At 40.1% G+C, this 21793-nt stretch overlaps 1 long non-coding RNA gene across 1 annotated transcript in view; it reads left to right on the top strand.

Moving 5' to 3' along the window:
- LOC142106997 (uncharacterized) overlaps window positions 1–21601 on the top strand; it is a 49385-nt gene extending 27784 nt beyond the window's left edge. Inside the window, exon 2 of the long non-coding RNA XR_012679839.1 lies at window positions 21317–21601. This is a non-coding gene — a long non-coding RNA (uncharacterized LOC142106997). The remainder of the gene's footprint in view (window positions 1–21316) is intronic.
- Window positions 21602–21793: the final 192 nt, after the last annotated feature.

Below are 21793 nucleotides of genomic sequence, written 5' to 3'. Positions count from 1 at the left end.
CAGTCACATATATCAGCCCCCCTCCTCTGCCCTCCTTCATACATATCAACCTCTCTCCCTCCCTATAGATTTTCATGGCAGCCCCCCCCTCCCACCCTATAGATTTGTATGACAGTCCCCCTCTCCCTCCCTATACATATGCATGACAGTCCCCCCTCTCCCTTCCTATAGATATGCAGGGCAGTTACCCCTCCCTATAGATATGCAGGGCAGTTCTCCCCCTCCCTATAAATATGCAGGGCAGTTCCCCCCCTCCCTATAGATATGCAGGGCAGTTCCCCCCCTCCTTATAGATATGCAGGGCAGTTCCCCCCCTCCCTATAGATATGCAGGGCAGTCCCCCCCCCTCCCTATAGATATGCAGGGCAGTTCCCCCCCCTCCCTATAGATATGCAGGGCAGTTCCCCCCCCCCCTCCCTATAGATATGCAGGGCAGTTTCCCCCCCTCCCTATAGATATGCAGGGCAGTTCCCCCCCTCCCTATAGATATGCAGGGCAGTTCCCCCCCCCTCCCTATAGATATGCAGGGTAGTTCCCCCCCCCCTCTCTATAGATATGCAGGGCAGTTCCCCCCCTCCCTATAGATATGCAGGGCAGTTCCCCCCCTATAGATATGCAGGGCAGTTCCCCCCCCCTCCCTATAGATATGCAGGGTAGTTCCCCCCCTCTCTATAGATATGCAGTGTAGTTCCCCCCCTCCCTATAGATATGCAGGGTAGTTCCCCCCCTTCCTATAGATATGCAGGGCAGTTCCCCCCCCCCTCCCTATAGATATGCAGGGCAGTTCCCCCCCCCCTCCCTATAGATATGCAGGGTAGTTCCCCCCCTCTCTATAGATATGCAGTGTAGTTCCGCCCTCCCTATAGATATGCAGGGTAGTTCCCCCCCTTCCTATAGATATGCAGTGTAGTTCCGCCCTCCCTATAGATATGCAGGGTAGTTCCCCTCTCCCTATAGATATGCAGGGCAGTTCCCCCCCCTCCCTATAGATATGCAGGGCAGTTCCCCCCTTCAATTACCTGTAGTTGTGCCAGCGTCGCTCCTCTCCTCAGATCAGCAGATAGGAAGTGAAGACGTCCTGCTTCCTGTCTGCTGCACAGCAACAGGCAGCCTGGCGATTGGCTGTGTGTTGCTAACCACTGACCACCATTGCTTTTGATTGTCGAGCCCTCCACCCCCCTGCGGCGACCCCCTCCCTCCCCCACCCCGAAAAAAAAAATGAATGAAGAAAAAAAAAAATTAAAAAAAAAAATTTTTTTTTTTTAAATACCCACAGGGCAGCGCCCCCCGGGACCCAGCGCCCCAGGCTGCAGCCTGGTCAGCCTAGTGGTTGATCAGGCCCTGCTTACACCCGATCTGTAGCTGGTGCAAGTGATAGGACTGACAAACACATACCTTAGAGATGCCCAAAGCTTGAATCGGACGCTGCTGTGTGCGCTAGAGCTTGGCACGTCCTTACTGTACATTGACTACGTGCATACGCCCAGTCCTCTCCCCGTTCTGTCACTGAAATCATAGGTTGTAGTAGGGTCCTTTGCGCTTGAAGATTAATTGGACGTTGCTGCGTTCTCTGGCGTATGGTATGTTTCTGGTCATACGCAGAACGTTTTTCCGCGAAATACGGTACGTATCGGCATTTACGTGCCTTAATGAATAAGTGTACACAAATCAGTCATACTTCTGATCTTCCAAGGGTACCCCTCCCATCCTGATAGTTATGACCAATATTTTTTCAATGTGATAACTGTCTAGGGCAGGGTTTCCCAAACCCAGTCCTCAGGGCTCCCTAACAGTGCAGGTTTTCCATATCTCCTTGCTGGAGCACAGGTGTATTCATTACTGACTGACATATTGTAACAGATCCATAGGTGGTCCTAATTATGTCACATGTGATCCAGAAAACCTGCACTGTTGGGGAGCCCTGAGGACTGGGTTTGGGAAACCCTGGTCTAGGGGTTAGATTTACTAAAGGGTGGATTTCGGTGATTTACTAAAGCGCAAACCACCATTAAAACGGACAGAATTGACATTTTTCAAATCCACCATTTAACAAACCACCATCCCAATTTTAACAATGATTAACATACAAACCAGCGGATTTACTAAGCTGAGGTTTGCAAACCGCCATCCAAATGGCCAAAATAAAACAGGTGGCTGTGCGTGGCGAGATTGCTCAAACTGCTGCTGTTTGAGCTATTTTGTCATTCAGATTATAAGAACAATCATTATCGGGGCAACAAATATTTATTGATTGAGGTGCAAAATTAATCGAATAGTAACTTATGGGGATTTTTTTTTTTTTTTTTTTAAGGGGACACTATTATAGAATTATATCATGAGGGAAATGTGAATAGATAATAATATTAACTGATTGTTAATGGTGGATATAATTAATCATGTTGCACAATTTGGCATTACATAGTTCCCGAATAATATAATAATTCAATAATTTTGTCCTCTTAATATAATGAATTTTTTTTTCTCCCATGTTTGAGCTATCAAACCATTCAGAAGCAGGTATTAAAACTGTCATGTTCTATCTTTTGGATGGTGGTTTAAATGGCGGTTTTAACCCAACCGCAGGTCGTTTGGAAAAAAAACGCTGGCCGGTTTAGCTTTATCAATCTGCCACTCATCGCCAACCATTTTAAATCGCAGCCTCAAACTGCCCTATAGTAAACTTGGCGGTTTGGACCAATTAACCACCAGCGATGTGTGACAATTTAAAACCACCACCAAAATTAATGTGTTAGTGTTTTCTTTTACTAAGTAAATGTATTTCTTAAAAGCATACCATGCCCCAAAGGACAACCAACACTAGAGGTCATAGCCTAGACATTATCATTGAACTACTGATGCATGTGTGGTCTCATCAATAGTAAACAATTAAAAGCAGTTTTCCCTGTGCTCTGACCAATCAGAATGTAGCTGCTCAATACTGCTTGGAAAGACAGGCTCAGAGTTTGTCATTTGCTTTGCAGCTCTTCCAGAACCATATCCTTGGCGTCAGAGATGGTTTTATTATGTTTTTCAAAGGGATTTAATTGCTGGAAAAAGAAAATGAATATTCTCCACAAGGATTTAGGTGAAAAAAATAAAGTGATGAACGAGGGTATATGGGGGTGTATTTATTTTTAATAAAGGACTTTGTTCATGGTGTTAGAGTATTTATTTGAGTGTATTTTTTACCTGTGCACTATAGGATTCTGTAGTTTTTGCAAATGCCAGTATGCTCTGGTAGCCAATGAGGGGAACCCATATTTTTTAATAAATATATATTTATAGGACACAGAGTTTAGGAAAACACAGGCCCCCGGAATCATAGTTTTATTAAAATTCTTTATTGCTTTGGTTTCTTTTTAGGACAATCTTTAGGAAGCACACATTTCTTTTTCTTGTCATTCAGAAGCACATATCTTGGCTTACAGACACAGCCTATTAGGCACATTAGATTGCAGGGTTTCACTCCAGTATCATACATATTGTTACATGTCTTCGGGCAAGCGGTACCACAGCTTGTGTATGTTGTGTTCCCTTTACAGGAGATACACATTTTTCTCGGAATGCACTGTCCTGAATCATCGACTAGGAAGCCCTTCTTACAGACACAGCCTGGGACACACTTCTTGGTACACGCAGGAGGGGGGTCGTATTGGCTACACGTTGGCACACAGGCAGCTCCACACTCACTAAATTCTTTTTTCTCTTCACACTTATTAACTGCGCCTGTAAACATGCAACAACATAATTAAAGTAGTTTGAAGAAAATGGCTTTGTAGACCAAACATCCAGCAGGTCTCTAATGAAGACCACCAGAACTCTCCAGGAGGATATATATCACCTCACATTTAAAGGTAACATAGGTTTAAAATGTCCTTTGCCTGATTGTGTCTAGCATGAAGAAATGTATATGATAGACATAGTATAGAATTATGTTATCTCTGTGCATGCTGTGAGCAAATTCAGGGGTTGTATCTGTTTCCTCTTTACATGTTCTCTGTTAAGACTTTGGACATTTCCTGAGCTGTTCATTTACATCAGACTATAAATATTCTCTGTTATTAGACAACTCCATCATTATATTGTATTGTGAGAAGATAACCATACTCAATAAGATTAACAGGAGAGTTCAGAGAAGAGTCAGGGATTTTGGTTAACAGAAGAGAAACAATGACATCTCTACTGAATAGTGAACTCTGTAAGCATACCAAAGAAACTAGGCAAAGTAATCTAACAAATCATTTTTATACATATATCCCTTAATATTTAAATTAGTCAAATACAAATAGAAAATCTAAAAAATATATAGATTTAGAGCCTCTTAAAGAATATTACCCATATTTAAACAGGTTTAATGTTATGATTGGATAATAAATTATAATAGCATTGTTGCACACATTCCTTACCGCCTGAATTAGTTGGTGTTATTGTATTTAATAGTAGGAAGGTCACACCTGCAAAACAAAAAATGTTTATAAGCTATTTGGTTATAGAATGAGGGTAATGAACAGTCTGTGAATTATGATAAATGATTTAAAATGGATTTACAAATGGATTTATCGACCGCATCCAAATCATTATTACTCAAACTGCACCAATAACAGTCGATGACCAAATTGCATGGTCATTAAACAAACCACTTGTATGTTAAATGCTCACATGACTGAAATCTTAAAATTGCAATATTATCTATAAAAAGAACAGATATCAATATTTTATCCCATGCATTTTCATCACTAGAAGTGGCAGTGTGCTGCGCCCTTACATAGAAAATAAGAGCACACACACACACACATATATATATATATATATATATATATATATATATATATATATATATATATAAATCTTGGGCGGATATAAGGTACCTCCTGTGAATCTCCCGCAAACAGAAATAAAGTCACCTGTGTTTGCTTAATCTAAGACACATAAATTAAATTATGTACTAGCAGACATATGAACTTACCAATGGTCATCAGTTGGTGCAGAGATGTCGGTGCCATGTTTAATAGATTTGCTTGAACTGTATCCTGCATGGGAAGCGAGAGATTGGGAGAATTAGTGTATTTATACAGGGAGACATTTTATCACTGTATGAACATGCAACACTTGGTAGATTTTGAAATGCAAAAAAAGATTGAAACATGCCTTACAATAAACAACTGAAAACATCCCAAAGCTATAAAACAAACTAATACCGAGGCAAATTTCATTATATTTTATTAAGGAAGCAGACACATTCTTTTAGGAAGCGGTGGAGTGACCATGAAGGATATGACTGAATAGAAAACTGGGAAGCAAAGGAAGACAAGAGTCATTGTAATACAAAGCGAGTATAGTATGAATGTGTAGAAATGAAAATATTTACCACAAATTACAATTTGTATTAGTTATATATTTGCTTTATATTAACATGAATCATTAAAACATGAAATAATTTTTCATAATATTTGTGTCTGTATTAAATCAATCAAACAAGTAATGCTGCAACGCAATACATACCTGTGTGTTATATCAGTGTGTTCTTCTGACGCTGCTAAGTGTACAGAGTTATATAAGACATAGGGTCGAGGGCGTGTACAGGGGATAGGCGAGTCCTTTGTATTGTTAGTTTAATGATTATCCCACATTGAGAGATTAATAAATTACATCAACCAGAGAAATTAAAAATACGTTCTAGCTCTATAGTTACTCTAGTGACTACTTGGTTATAGTTAAGACCAACATAACAAATCATAGGATCAACTCTTCACCTGACATCTAAACCCCACAGGATGCAGAACGTGCTCAGTTTTATAAACAGTAATATTTTTATATTATATTTATTAAAAACTAAGAACTCAGTCTAGGAACAATTTTGTTCTTATATTAAATTTAATACAATAAGTAAATTGAGCCTATTTAATAAAAGGTTGCCTTTGTGCACAAGCATGCAATATAATTTTCAGTAAGGTGTGTGGCCGTATATTTTGGGATCCCTTCGCTCACTTACAAAGGTTCATCAGAGCTGATGGCCACATTTGCCTTCACCTCCGCTGTCACTGCACAATACTCGGGACATCAATACCTTTTAGTGCAAAGTGACAAGAGACAAGAGTCCACCTATTGGCAAAATTTAGCAATTGATGGGCACAGTTGGCATCTGTGACATTCATCAGTGTGACTCCATTGCATCTTCTCAACCAATCCTCACCAAGGAGAAGATCAGTGTCTCTAAAGGTGACTGACCCTGTAGACATAGTAACATAGTAACATAGTTGATGAGGTTGAAAAAAGACACCAGTCCATCAAGTTCAACCTATTTTGGATCTCCTGCGATCCTGCACTTATATTTGAAATTGATCCAGAGTAAGCAACCGCCAATCTGTTTCAATTGTGAAAATCCCCCCAGACTCATTATTGCAGTCCTATTTTTACCCTATTTCCACTACAATCCTATATTTTAATTAACGGTCGTATCCCTGGATACACCTTTCCGCTAAAAATTTGTCTAACCCTTTCTTAAACATATCTATTGAATCTGCCATCACAACCTTCCCTGGCAATGAATTCCATATCTTGACTGCCCTTACTGTAAAGAACCCCTCCCCTTGCTGGTTGTGAAATTTCCTCTCCTCTAACCTTACAGGGGGACCACGTGTCCTTTGTATAGTCCTTGGGGTAAAAAGTTCCCATGAAAGTTCTCTGTATTGACCCCTAATGTATTTGTACATAGTAATCATATCTCCCCTTATACGCCTCTTTTCTAAAGTAAACATGCCTAAACTGGCTAACCTTTCCTCATAACTTAATGACTCTATACCCTTTATCAATTTTGGCGCCCTTTTTCTGAACCCTTTCTAGTTCCAAATGATCTTTTTTATAGAGTGGTGCCCAGAACTGTACTGCATATTCAAGATGAGGTCTTACCAATGATTTATACAGTGGCAAAATGACACTGTCTTCCCTTGCATCTATGTCCCTTTTTATGCATGCCAATACTTTGTTTGCCCTTGCAGCTTCTGCTTGACATTGAGCACTATTGCTAAGTCTACTGTCTATGAGCACTCCCAAATCCTTTTCCATTATAGATTCTCCTAAATTAATTCCATTTAATTTATAGATTGCGTTCTTGTTTTTGATCCCTGAATGCATAACCTTACATTTATCTGTGTTGAACCTCATATTCCATTTGGCCGCCCAATCCTCCAGTTTATTTAAGTCCCTCTGTAGAGAAGCTACATCTTGCTCTGATTTTATTACCTTACAGAGTTTAGTGCCATCTGCAAAAATAGAAACTTTACTCTCTAAACCATCACCAAGGTCATTAATGAATATATTAAAAAGGAGTGGTCCCAGCACGGAACCTTGAGGTACTCCACTTAAGACTTTTGACCAATTAGAAAATTTTCCATTTATCACAACTCTCTGTTCCATATTCTCTAATCAGTTTTCGATCCAAGTAGAAATGTTGATTCCTACACCCAGTTCCCTAATTTTGTAAACCAACCTCTTGTGTGGCACTGTATCAAAGGCCTTTGCAAAATCTAAGTAGACCACATCTACTGTGCTACCCTGGTCTAAGTTTCCACTAACTTCCTCGTAGAAACTAATTAGATTAGTTTGACATGACCTATCCCTCACAAATCCATGTTGATTGCCACTAATAATTTTATGGCGTACCAAGTAATCCTGAATACTGTCCCTTAATATATCTTCCAGTAGTTTCCCCACTATTGATGTCAGGCTTACAGGTCTATAATTCCCTGGTTGTGATCTCGTCCCCTTTTTAAACAACAGCACCACATCTGCTATTTGCCAATCCCTTGGTACTGAGCCTGATGAGATTGAATCTCTGAAAATTAAGAATAGCTATTTCCAAATTTAACTCCATAAGGACCCTTGGGTGTATGCCATCTGGACCTGGAGCTTTATTTATCTTAATATTCTTCAGTCGCCTTTGGACTTCTTCCTCTGACAACCAAGTATTAATTAATGGCATGGTTTCATTTCCATTTTTATGTATTACTTCTACCATTTGTTCCTCTCTAGTAACTACTAAAGAAAAAAAAGTGTAGCCATCCAACCATTAAATTACTCTGCCACACTTGTACAGGTCAGAAGGGGGTATTTGCCTGAGAAGGGTGTAGCTTGCTTTGTGAAGAAAATATTTAGGGTTCTTGTTTGGATTTGAGAGGTCACTGTGGGGCAACCTAGCTGTGGCAGAAAAACATGCCAATCAGCAGCCATGATGACACATTCAGTTGGCAGTTGGGCAATCTCCCTTAACAGGGAGGTTCTGTTAGTAATACTCCTCCTTTGGGAGTAATGGGACACCACCTGTTCGGGCAGCCCCAGCTAGAGAGCCAAAACAGAGTAGAGTTGGGCTCCACCATCTAGAAGCCTAGAAGTGTCCGAATATTTTAGTTTGCTATACTCATGGTTTTATAATGGCTGATAGCTGACTGGTCTTGCTTTTAGTTGCCACCACTTTAATTTCAATTTTCAATAAGATTTGTGACCTTTCATTCGCCAAACAAGTGTCTTGCGTCTTTAAATATTTAGGTAAGGTAACTCTTTTGGTAAGTGTAATCAGATAAGAGTAAGTTTATGTTAACCGCTAGGCGGTTTAATCCCAGTTTATTCAATCTCAAATGATTTCTGTCCTTAAAACTTACCTTGTTGTGTATAATGGATGTTATTAGGTCAGCAAATAAACCTTATGAAATTTATACTGTAAAAAAACATTGCACATTAGGGAAATGTCGTCATGTCTTCAAATCATCAGATGAGACCCTGAGAGCAGAATACGTTTTAGCTTTTGAATGAGACACAACAACTGCCTAGTTTAACATTCTGAGATCAGGAACTCATTTAAGGGGCTTTCCAGTTGCCTGGAACCTCTCTGTAGGGCCACGCAATCTTGTTGGCATTGATATGTTTCCATATGTGTGATGCCCGCAGGTCAGCCTGAATGTTCCTCCTGCCAATCCCTCTGATTGTGCCCATCTTACCCCCTCTATCTCCCCCTGGCAGCGACTCATATGTATGGAGCGCAGCTTCTGACATAAGCAATATATGCCACATCTGCAGGCACCAAGGGAGGCAGACCGAGGAGTCTGCCTGCTACATCATACAGCTCCGATTGGAAGAGGGGATACTTAATTAAATGGGGAGAAGGCTTTTAATTTAATGGTGAGGTCAGCATAGCGGCTAATTGTTTAATGGTGAGTGCAGGGATTAGCTGGTAACTTTCAGCACAGGAGAATAGTTCAACCAAATGGCCCAGTGTGTGCCAAAGCTGGAGGATATTTTACAAACCTCTTCCTGCAAAACAAAATCTGTAAACATAACATAAGGCATCGGTGCACCCCGTCTGCATTTAGTTGACAATAGCCCAATCCATTCAGATCCTCCAATGGGAAGAGTGCGTCACCTCTGCAGACGCTGTCATTTTCATATGCAAACTTCACAGGTGTCATGTGAAATTGAGCGCATTTCTTTAAAAATAAAGTTTTTGGCTTTCAGAAATTATCTTTACAATCCCTGTTATTTACAAACTGTCAGTAGATGATGCTGATGGGTGTTTTTTTTTTTTGCTTGGCCTGTGGATAACCACTGTTAGGTGCACGTGGCTCTCATGAGTAGAGCATCATTGTGGGGCACACTGCCCTACTGACTAAGTCCTGGTAGCTTGGAGCAGGCCTTCAAATTTGGAAATGACCAAAACATTCAGGACAGGTGTCAGACAGTGATGTTCACCCCATACCTTGTAGCTTTCCCAACCCGCTGCTGTCGTATGTGCTCATCTATGCCTAGTTTTTGTGGAACAGTGCAAACAATAAGGTTTCAATCTAAGGAGCAAGATTATTGAAATAACAGGTGTGGATAGGACACATGTTTTTGGACATTCATTGCTGTTTCGGGAAGGGGCACACGGCCATTTACACTCCACAAAAGAAGTACATTTTTGTGCCACGTCTGAGCTGGTGGAGATTAGGTTTTGTCCTGTACTTTTAACTCAAAACACCTTGTTCCTTCCAATTTGCATTGGTCAGATCGTCAAGGCTTTTGCATTCCTCACTCCAGTGCGTTCTACAGTTGTTTGACCCAGTCTGTCACTGAATGATTTAATTCTTACTGCTTCAATTATCAAAGTGAAACTACAGGCCAGCTGCTACTGGGTACATATAGCACCAGATCATGTAATATTAGTGTGTAGAGAAGATTTATAAGGCTCTCCCTTCACTGTATGATAGGGGGACCAGAGAAGAGAAGGGTTATGTCTATGTAATGTATGCAAAATGTACTCGCTACAATTAATTTGTTTTCAAACAAGCTATATCATTGTAATTGTCATTACCTAAGAAATGCAGGAACTAAAAAAAACAATTGCAGTAGTTATATTTTGTAAAATTAATTTGATATGAAAAATAAAGTGCAACAGTTTACACATATTAGATAAATGTAATCAGTGCTAATCTGCGTGCAACAGTCATCTGCTTCCTTATAATGGTGTAACCTGTAATGCAGAAGAAGGTATTTTCCTGATGGGTTTGGAACACTTGTGTCTCAGCTTGGAACAGGAGGATGTATTTTGTGTTTCTCAATTAGGAAAGAGGAGACATCTGACTGCAGAACTTTCATAACAGGGTTGAGCCTGAGGGTAAATGAGATAATGGATGAGGTCTACAGTCTTGGCCACAACTAATTCTACTAACCCACACATTTTAATATTAAAGGACCACTAAATGTAGAATACAAGTTAGTTTACATGTAAGAGCTGCTAATATAATCTACAAATATATAGGTAGAAGTTGTAGAAGCTTCTGAGTATAAGATATCTGAGATAAAGTTGTGTAATTGGGGGCAGATATTTCCCACACACAGTGGACTTCCTGTCAGCAATCCCACTGAAAGAAACTGCAGCAACTTCTGCAGTAAATAATTGATAAGAGAGAAAAATACCTTTGTCTCATTTACACAAATGCATACCTGCCTATATTGCCCCAGGGTTATCAGGCCATGGTCATGCCACGTTGGGACCTTCCTCGTCCCCAACTGACGTGCCCAACAGTCTGAAGCTTTTGCCCATCCCCTAAAATAACTCTGCATTGCTGTGGGCAGTAGTGGCAGAGCAGATAGCACACACTCACTATACCTCTGAGTTTCCAGCAAAATTAGGACAAACATGATGACTGACAGGTTGGCCAGACATTGGCCTCAAATGACCTCATCAAAATGGGAACAGCTGGTAGGCATGCAAATTTAAATACAATGTCAAACATTTAAAAATCTCATATTCTCTACTTATTATAGAAACAATAAATATAATGTTTAGTATGTACTTTCCTTAGTGTTAGACACAATTAAGCAGATACTATGATACCGATTCAGTTAGCCCGAAGGTGCCATAGTAACCTCACTGCTATGTTTATGTCCACATTACCAGCCATTACGGTGAAGACAAAACTGAGCGAAGATCATTACCTATCCATCACTCAGTGACATAGCCCAGAGGGTACTACGGATGCTCCCGCGTAATTGAATCGGTCTCTTTGTGTAGTTAGGACTCGCTAACAGTTAAAACGGTAAATGGTAGACAACATGCAAAACCTGTTGGGAAAAAGGAGGGGATTCCCTGCCCAAATCTTTTTTTCTCTGATTGCATAGTTGTCATAGTTGAAGGGGGTACTTCAACTATGAACTATGACACTTTGGTGCTGTGAAGGGGGTACTTCACAGCACCGATGAGTGCGTTTATCGGTGATGTCATCAGCTGGTGCCGGCTTCTTCAGGGATTGCCATGACTTCCAGTCGGCTTACACAGAAGTCGTCCCACACGCTGGTCGGGAAAGAAGCCCTTCGGTCTCTCCACTACGGGGTAAGTAGTGTCGGGGTAGTCAGCTACCACCGCCTTAGAGATGCCCAAAACTTGAATCAGACGCTGCTGAGTGCACTCCAGCTTTACACGCCCTTACTGTACAATGACTACGTGCATATGCCCAGACCCCTCCCCGTTCTGCCACTGAAATCGTAGGCTGTAGTAGGGTCCTTTGCACTCGAAGATGAATTGGACGTTGCTGCGTTCTCTGGAGTATGGATTGTTTCTGGTCATGCACAGAGCGATTTTCCGTGAAATACGGCAAGTATCAACATTTACATGTCTTAATGAATAAGGCCCCAAGTGTACACAAATCAGTCATACTCCTGATCTTCCAAGGGTACACCTCCCATCCTGACAGTGATGCCTAATATTTTTTCAATGTGATAACGGTCTAGGGGTTAGATTTATTAAAAGGACGGTTTGGTGAAACCGCCAGTTTTCGGTGATTTACTAAAGCGCAAACCGCCATTAAAACAGACAGAATTGACATTTTTCAAAACCATCATTTTACAAACCACCATCCCGATTTTAACAATGATTAACATACAAACCAGCAGATTTACTAAGCTGAGGTTTGCAAAAATGCCATCCAAATGGCCAAAATATAAGACGTAGTTGAGTAGCGAGATTGCTCAAACTGCTTCTGTTTGAGCTATTTTGTCATTCAGAACATAAGAAAAATCATTATCGGGGCAACAAATATTTAATAATTCAATAATTTTGTCCCCTTAATACAGGGGTCCTCAAACTTTTTAAACAGGGGGCCAGTTCACTGTCCCTCAGACCGTTGGAGGGCCGGACTATAGTAAAAACAAAAACTATGAACAAATTCCTATGCACACTGCATATATCTTATTTTGAAGTGAAGAAACAAAACGGGAATAAATACAATATTTAAAATGAAGTAAAGTTAAATCAACAAATTTACCAGTGTTTCAATGGGAACTATGGGCCTGCTTTTGGCTAATGAGATGGTCAATGTCTGGTTCCATATTTGTCACTGCTAGTCGTAACAAGTAATGCAAGTGTGCATCATTAGTCTTGATCTGGTTGGAGATTTCAAATGTTTCATTCTAGAAAAACTCTGTTCACAGACATAAGTGCCTTGGCTTCCTCTGAATCCTGGGAGATGAGAGTTGTAGTCCGGCTGCGCTGTTCGGTTCCTCTCACCGCCTGAAGCTAGATTGCAGCCGGACAACAATTCTCATGATCCAGCGCTTCAGCCGGCCAGCCCATCGGCTGCGGCCGCCACCCCCTCTTCCTCTTCCACCAATGACCGTCCTTCTCATGTAAAAAAAATGACAGACAGGCAGCGGCGGCATACACAATAGTAAAGTAATTGCGCTCGATTGTCTTTGTAGTAGATATAAACTTATAGGAGACTATAAATAGTAATGGTGTTTGAGAATTAACATGGATTAGGAACAATAACAAGCAATATGCATCCACATAACATGTATTATGTTGGACTATAGAAAACAGTGATGCTCAAAAAATATAGTATAACAATGACATTTATTTGTACACCCAAATATACAAACATAGGAATAATCACTCTATAATAAATTAAAAAATAATAAATAATAAAAATATAAACATAGCAACCAGTGCTAGATGGTCACAAAAAACAATGTCTGGAGGTCCAATTATATCGGGGCAGTAGGGGTTACTGCAAATTGCCCTGTGTGAAGATGGAAAATCCTGTGAGCCCAAATAAGTCACTAGATAAAAGAAGGGGCACAGGGTTCAATAGGCAGTCTATAACCAACCTCAGTCAGTCCAGCAATAGGATCAAGTCCAGCGGTGTCCTTGTCTAACTAACGATGCAGGGATCCCTGATACATCAAATAGCGCTAGCCGCGGTCCCGAGGTGAATCCTTGATGGTAGTGAGTGCCGACAACAGGAAGAAGATGGCGAGCGTTCCACAGTGGAACGCACGTTACTTCCGGGTGACGTCAAAGATGGGGGGGCGTGACCCAACGCGTTTCATTCGCTTTGGCAAATTTCTTCAGGGGTGAATGAGGCAGCGGCGGCATAAACACCCGGCGGGCCATATAAATGTCCTCAGCGGGCCGCATGTGGCCCCCAGGCCATAGTTTGAGGACCCCTGCCTTAATATAATGAATTTTTTCCATGCTTGAGCCATCAAACAATTCAGCAGCAGGTACTAAAACTGTCCTGTCCTGTCTTTTGGATGGCGATTTAAATGGCGGTTTTAACCCATCCGCAGGTCATTTGGAAAAACAACTGTGGCAGTTTAGCTTTATCAATCTGCCACACATCGCCATCCATTTTAAATCGCAGCCTCAAACTGCCCTATAGCAAACATGGCGGTTTGGACCACTAAACCACCGGGGATGTGTGGCAATTTAAAACCACCACCAAAATCAATTCATAGTAGAGATGGGGGGCTCCCGAAAACCGAGCCCAGCCGAACTTAGGGGATCCGCTACTGAGCCGAGTCGGCTCGGAACTTTCACGCCAATTCAGATTCCAAATCAAGGCCATTCCAAATCATTGTGACGTTGTCTGATCTCGGGAGTTTTGGAATGTATAAATACTGTCCTCCACGGCGATCTAGCGCCGTTTGAGAGAGATATACAGAAGGGGTAGGATAGATTGAGAAAGAGAGTAGGTGTAGTGTATAAAATGTGTATGGTGTTATATACACCCAAAGACAAGAGATACATTGCTGAATTTGTCATTGCTGAAATACTAATATACCAGTCCTTGCAGTCTTTTTTTCTGAATTTGCACCAAAAAGGGTGTAGGGTGTTATCCAAATGGATTCACAGCAGTACACAGAAGAGCAGGAGCAGCAAGCAGCTGCTGCCACCAGTCCTGATGATAGTTATCCCTGTACGTCATCTGGTAAAGCCTATGTAAAAGTACATAATCTTTTGAAGTCAAAGAAAAAAAAAAAACACCTTTTACCGTGTTGAAGAAAAAAAGAGCTGTAATCCAGGAAAAGTGAACTGCCGATAACAAAAAAATTGCCAACATGACATTCTACACACGCAGTGTGTTTGTGTCGTTGCTCTGTCGCTTAACATCCAGCCAGCTCGCTGCAGTATTTGGCTGAAAGTGTATGAAAAGCATATTGTGATCTGTGAGATGGTAAAAATTGAATGGAAATCACTGTTATTTAGTATTAGTGAGGTTAATAATAATGTAGGTACAAAATAATACAAAAATTATGTAATTTTACCCCAAAAAATGGAATTTTGTAAAAAATAGTTAAACAAATCCAAAACCAAAACACACAAGGGCGGTTTTGGCAAAACCAAAACCCAAAGGTAATCCAGATCCAAGACCAAAACACGGAGGTCAGTGAGCATCTCTAATTCTTAGCAAATCTAGCCCTAAATGTATAGCTTTAAAATCCACTTACTGCCTCGGTCGCTACTTTGTGGTCTCTTTTAGTCGGTTAATATAGTTAGTGTTATTAGGTGTGGCAGGAGCAGGGTGCCAGGCTAACTAAACATAAAGGTCAAGCTGCTTGCAATCCCCTCTCACCAGTAGAAGTTAGATTATATGGCACTGCTAATGCTAATGTATGTTTTAAATCTATATCTTTACAACTGTTGTTAAATATCACAAGGTGTGTATTACTAGACACTGCTGCATTCTATACCAGGCCAACTAAAAAATCTATTGTCACTTGGGGGTCCCTAGGCTACTGGCAACACAGACTGCTGGCATATGTCACAGGAAGTGCCAGTCAGTTGGTAGCACGAAATTTACCCAAAAACACTGGAAATGGTTAAATCAGGAGGTGGCTGAAGATGTTGAGATACAGGAGTAATTATGTTCCATTGTGTGGGTGAGTAAGATCCCATTGTTTAACATCTCAGCCAAGCAAACCTAATGGGGCCCAAACACTGCTTTGTTCTTTCCAACTGATCGCATGGGTCGTTTTGTTCTCACTAGGATGTGCCGAGCTGGTACATGAGGCTGTCTGTTTGCCAACCAACCAGCTGCTACAGGAGAAGAGCTAAACATTAACCCAGTATCCTCACATATAGCCTGGCGAATTGCACCCTCTTTATTAACTGATTGTTTTAACTGGGGGCCTCCATCTATGTGACATTTGTGTTGTATATTTCCACCATCCCTGCAAAATCATAATCTGTAAACAGGATGGTTGGTTAAGTCTAAATGAATAACAAAATGAATATATATATATATATATATATATATATATATATATATATATAAACACCACTTGTTACGGATATTAAATTGTAACATTTACAATGACATAGTCTGATCTGGGCATTGGAGGAGACCTTTTCGGCTATCAACATGTTTAACTATCTAAATGCCTAAAGAGAGCTAGTTGTTCATGTGTAAAAGTAAATGCTGAATTGCACTAACTTTACTTGGGGCTGCTGCTGGTCACTTTAATTAATGAACCTGTTGACCGTCCTTACATTCTGCTATTTTGCAAGCCAACTAGGTAGTTTTGTCTAGTTTAAAATCAGAGCATCTGTCGGCCTCAACAGACCACCGATCTTGACCAATACCTCATTGAGGTCTCTCAGACTGTCGGGAGATGATTGCATTGGATCTTTCGTGGTCAACGACCAACCTCCCTACCTGCCTTGTAGACTTCAGCCATTCGGCTGGGCTGGCTCTCTACAATTGGTCAAAGATGTGTTTGCTCAGTGCTCAGTTAGCCCAGCCTTATTTACCAGGATATTGACCCCCTCAGTAACATATCATTGCTAGCTACATACTGCCGGAGTCACCGATTATCATTGGGTAAAGAAAATGGCACCAATACGTTCTATTATTATTATTTTTTTTAATAGCACTTACATTGAGTTTTAGGAATATGAATTTATTTTCTATGTCTAGAGTCATTTTAAGTGTTACTTTCTAAAATATTTTTAAAACACACATTTGGGATCGATGCTTTGGACACAAATACATTTTCTCCTTGATTCTGCATCAATGCAAATTTCCTTGGTTGGTTTCTGCAGATGTGAATGATGATTTTCAGTTTATTGTGTATTGGTCTGTCCTTAGGATATTAACGTATTATACTTTTACCTTATAGTTCTGTGCTTGGTATTGACGGAAGCGGACTACCTCCCAGGTCTGTAAAATTCTCTCTTCTATTATAAGAACAAATATCTATATATATTTTCTTTACTTTCTTTTGTATAAAAAATGTGCAAGCTGACCTACCCACCCATCCACTCACTCACACTAAGACAAGCATCTATCGGGCTAGTCCTATACTATATAGCGATGTAGACAAGCATTATGTCTAAAAGATTTATACATTAGAACATGAATTTCTGCTCAGACAAGTAATTTCGCTGTAGTCTTTTTTAAATAAGTAACGCAAGAACTAAGAATATAATTGCAGTCGTTATATTTTATGACATTAATTTGTTATGCAAAACACAATGCAATAGTTGCCACATATAAGTTAAATATATGACCACATCCAGTAATAATCTGCGTGTAACATCCATCTGCTTCCCTACAATGGTGTAACCTCTAATGAGGAGCAAAGTACTTACCTAACGGGTTTGGAATAAATTTGTCTAATTGAATAACAAGATGAATAGAAAAGTTCATCAGAAACACAGTAATTAAGTGCAGTCCTGACAATACAATTTACACTATATAGCATAACATTGATTATTTATTACTTGTTTAAATGTCTGTGAAATTTGTCACAGATGTGAAATTGTAAATTGGGAAACCTTAAGTGTTGCAATTTTAAACTAGAGATGCTCAGGCTCGGTTCCTCGGGAACCAAACACACCCGAACTTAAGGGATCCGAGTACCGAGCCGAGACGACTCGGTACTTTTACGCTTTTTCGGAATCGAAAACGAGGCAAAACGTCATTGTGACGTTGTTGGATCTCGGGAGTTTTGGAATCTATATATACCGCCCTCCACGGCGATCTAGCGCCATTTGAGAGAGGGACACAGAAGGGGTAGCACAGAGTGTAGAGCAGTTGGGCAGGAAAATAGATAGAATTGAAAGAGGAGGGGTAGCAGTGTTCAACAAAGTAATCAGTAACATTCAGGAGAGCTCCATTGCTCCATCACTAAATCTCATTGCAGAAAAATACAAATACTAGTGCTGTCAGGGTTGGTGTAATTCTGCAGTCAAATTGTACTGTGTTATATAGGTAACACACAAAAAGGAGAGCTGCGTTGGTAATTCTAATTGCAGAAAAATAAAAATAAAACTACTAGTCCTTGCAGGCTTTTCTTCTAAATTTGCACCAAAAAGTGTACGATGTTATATACACCCAAAGAGAAAAGCTCCATTGCTGAAATACAAATACTAGTCCTTGCAGGCTTTTCTTTTAAATTTGCACAAAAAAGTGTATGGTGTTATATACACCCAAAGAGAAAAGTTATATTGCTCTATTGTTAATTGTCATTGCTGAAATACAAATACTAGTCCTTGCAGGCTTTTCTTTTAAATTTGCACAAAAAAAAAGTGTACGGTGTGGTATACACCCAAAGAGAAGAGCTCCATTTCTCTTTAGCTGAAATACAAATATTTGTCCTTGCAGACTTTTCTTCTCAATTTGCACCAAAAAATGTACAGTGTTATATACACCCAAAGAGAAGAGCTCCATTGCTCCATTGACAATGTGTCCTAGATGTGGTAGGAACTGCCGTGTGTTTGTGTCATTGCTCTGTCGCTTACCATCCAGCCAGGTTGCTGCAGTATTTGTCCGAAAGTGCATGAAAATAATATTGTGACCTGTGAGGTGGTCAATATTGACTGCAAATGACTTGAAATTAGTGTTATTGAGGTTAATAATAATGTAGGAACAAAAAAAGAGCAAAATTATGTGATTTTAGCATATTTTAGCAATTTGTCTAAAAAAATACAGATCCAAAACCAAAACAGACGAGGGTGGTTTTGCCAAAACCAAAACCAAAACACAAAGCTAATCCAGATCCAAAACCAAAACCACTTCACGGGGGTCAGTAAGCATCTCTACTTTAAACATATCTTGGGCAATAGCCAAGACCAATATAAACTTTCTTCATTCATATATATGCAGTCTGCACACCCAGGTAAACACCGACAGACATATCAGCTATTTACTGGAGACTCAGAGATATATGACATCCATCTCTCTGCTGCTTTCTCTGTCCCTCGTTCTCTGTCTGTGTCTCTCTCTGTCTCTTACTCGTTCTTCCTCCTCTCTCCCTAATCCCTCTGTGTCACTATATCTCTGATTAACCTTTTATCTCTCAGATTATTTAACAAATAATATTTACATCCAACTTTCCTTTCAGAAACGAGAGGAGAAAATGAAGACTTTTATTTTGTTTGCAGGCATAGGTGAGTTTTGTTACGATAATCCAGTAGCATATTGTAAAGTTTCATATTGTTCAGCCCATTGACAGACTTTGACATTTTCACATGAAAGCCTTTTGCTGAATTTTGCAAGAGTATTAGCACTGCATCCCGTTGCTTAGAAGAAGGTGATTAATACCATATATTAAAGAGTAACTGGTAATATTTACAAAAGCCTAGACTGCCCTGGGTTTTGGAAGCAATTTACAAAGCAGAAATAAAGGTAGTTTATTTTTTTAATGGGCAGAAGTAACTATATCTTATTTACTAAACTGGAGACATGGCCAATAAAGTACCAATGTATCAATTTCAGAAAAATTAGCGCTTAAATTGCACATATATTGCTTTTTTATTCATGAATGTATTTTTAAAAAAAGATCATTGTTCATTATAGCTTTATATCTTGTTTAGTTTCTGGAGATGTGAATTATGTCATTTAAATGTATTTGTCTGTCTTTAGAATATTAACGTATTATACTTTTACCCTCTAGTTCTGTGCTTGGCATTGGTGGAAGGGGGCCGCCCAGGTCTGTACAACTCTGTTTTATTATAAAATAAATAAAATATCTTTTCTTTATATTCTTTTGTATGACAAATGTGCAAGGTAAACTACCCACCCACACTAAGGCAACGACCCATAGGGCTATTCATATACTGTATATACTGTTCTACTTAATATTCTTACACGGAACTGAACCTCACCTGCTTTTATTCTCAGTTAGTGGGGAGTGTTTCCAGATGCTGCTAACATTCAAAATTCCTTCATTTTAAAGAATGAAGTTCTGCAGAATCTGGGAACAAGTTAATTTAAATTCCCAAACAAACAGGAAAAAGCACTTGACTTTATTTACAAAAGCACACTGGATGCGCGTTGGATATCTATTTGGTTTTCCAATATGTGCCGCCGGTGTGCCTATATGATCTTCCCAGCATACTTCAAGGCAGAGCCACCTTAACACATGGGCATGCTGGGCAGTGGCCCCCACGAACATAGGGGCCCCATAGGATTGGCAACTTTTTAGTAAATTATTCTGGGAGATTTATTCAGAAGCTTCAAACCCTCTTTATTAAAACATTTAGGTGAACTAATCACATAAGTATCAGAAGTTATCTGTACATGCGATCTTGTTGTTTTTGCGAATACATATCTTGACCTTGATGTAGACAACGTACACGTACTAATTGTACATAGGTGGGTGAGTGGTTGTGTAGGTAGGGCCCCTGTGCACGTTTTTCTTGGGGACTATAATGTTGTTAAGCCGATCCTGCTTTAAGGCCTTTATAGACCAAACTTGTCCACTATGCCGGAATCTCTGGAACTCTGGGTAGATCTCCCGGACTAGCGCGACAGCCGGCCATTTTCCAGCATACTGCGCATCATGAAGCGGGTAGAGTCACGACGGGGGCGACGATGACGTAATTTGCAGTGAATCGCATCCCTCAGCACTTGTGGGATCTCACGGAGGAGAGAAATATAACGTAGGCAAATATGTTGTAGACTCCTCCACAAACTAGACGAGCTCCTCGGTGGGCACGTGATAGGAAATTCTGAGGAGGCGCATTGTGTAAGAGTGTAAAGTTTAAATGAAAAGACCTCCTATCAATTTAGAACCAGTTTCATTAGATTTGCAGGTTTTCTCCTAAAATATTTTAGCCTCATTTACAGCTTAAATTAGTCATGAAAGTAAGGGGACACCAGGAACGTATTTATTATAGGGGTCACTTTTATGAGTTTGAAGTTCTTTGACAAAGAGCGACTTGAAATGCGCTTCTCCATCAAAGTGCAACTGGAATGTGCAAAATGTGACCCATTAAATATATAAGACGAGGCAGATCTTGGTCCATCTGCGCAAATCCAGGTACTTAGCGCCACCAAAGAGGATTTTGCCACCCGGCTCATTCGTTTTGCAATTTCGTAAATTATTTTCTCTGTGGGTGGATGATAAGTGACTGACCACACTGTATGCGTCAGGCCTTTAGATAATGTTGGCTGTTTCTTTTCCATCTGCTTGTGTTATGATTTGTTAATAATTGATGGGGTCTGAGTAAAACCGTCCACTGTGGATTTGTAAGTTTCTTGTTTTTGTTCTTTTAATTCAGGAAAGTGTCCTGGACCTAACGAGGTGTACGTGACATGCGCTAACAATTGTCCAGTTACGTGTGCAAATCGGCGCAAGCCACCCATGTGCACTGCCAACTGCAAACACTCAGCATGTCAGTGCAAGCCGAAGTATTACCGTAACAGAAAAGGCGTCTGTGTACATCCGGAACAATGTGACTGAGCCTACTCGACACAGTAATTACATGTAATGATATACATGTACACACATGCACTCATGTGCGGTATATTCTGTTCAAATTTTAATAAAGTTGAGATCCTTCCAATCTCCTGTCTGTGTTATTTAACTGGGGTCAGCTTAAAAATCCTTTGACCAATAACTGCTTTCATTATGAAATAAAATCTGTATATGGGAGTGATGCAAAAGCACCATATGTAGAACAAAATAAATGGTTGCACGTGGATGAGATATCACAGATGGTGAATTGTATCTCTATTACAGGTGAAACAGTACAAGG

This window comes from Mixophyes fleayi, chromosome 11 (assembly GCF_038048845.1).
Source record: "Mixophyes fleayi isolate aMixFle1 chromosome 11, aMixFle1.hap1, whole genome shotgun sequence".
NCBI lineage: Eukaryota > Metazoa > Chordata > Amphibia > Anura > Limnodynastidae > Mixophyes > Mixophyes fleayi.
Note: the sequence above shows the minus strand (reverse complement) of the source record. Positions and strands in the feature narration are given on the sequence as shown.